Source organism: Erinaceus europaeus, chromosome 12 (genome assembly GCF_950295315.1).
Source record: "Erinaceus europaeus chromosome 12, mEriEur2.1, whole genome shotgun sequence".
NCBI classification, from domain to species: domain Eukaryota; kingdom Metazoa; phylum Chordata; class Mammalia; order Eulipotyphla; family Erinaceidae; genus Erinaceus; species Erinaceus europaeus.
In genome coordinates, this window is record NC_080173.1 from 41554476 (window position 1) to 41554979 (window position 504).

Here is a 504-nt window from a genome sequence, read left to right on the forward strand (position 1 = left end):
TATGTTGTGGCAGTTATCTGATTGCTATTTTAATTTTAAAAAGTTGTATATATACATATATATATATATATACACACATACACACACACACAAACACACATATACACAACAAAAGGTCTTGTGAAACTGTGTTTTGGTGACAAGCACCACTTCTAGAAGGATATATTGGGCAGGTAGGGGTCCTGCATATGACAGGCCCTTTTGTAAATGAGGACACGAGGGTCCTGGAGGGTCATGGCAGGATGCCAATTCTGTGCTGGACACTTTCTAAGTGGGGACAAAGGCCCAGCCTGGTGGGATGTCTATCAGACACAGAGTGGTGGACACCTTGCCAGCCGTGGTGCCTCCATCACCTCACTGCCAGTGTCATCCAGGTTACTGTTGTCCCCAGTTTCCAGATGAAAACACAGGCCCAGTGAGCTGAGGCAACTGGCTCAAAGCCACACAACTCTAAGATGGAGAAGTTGAATCTTGGAGATGCTTTGAGGTAGTGACCTCTGGAGA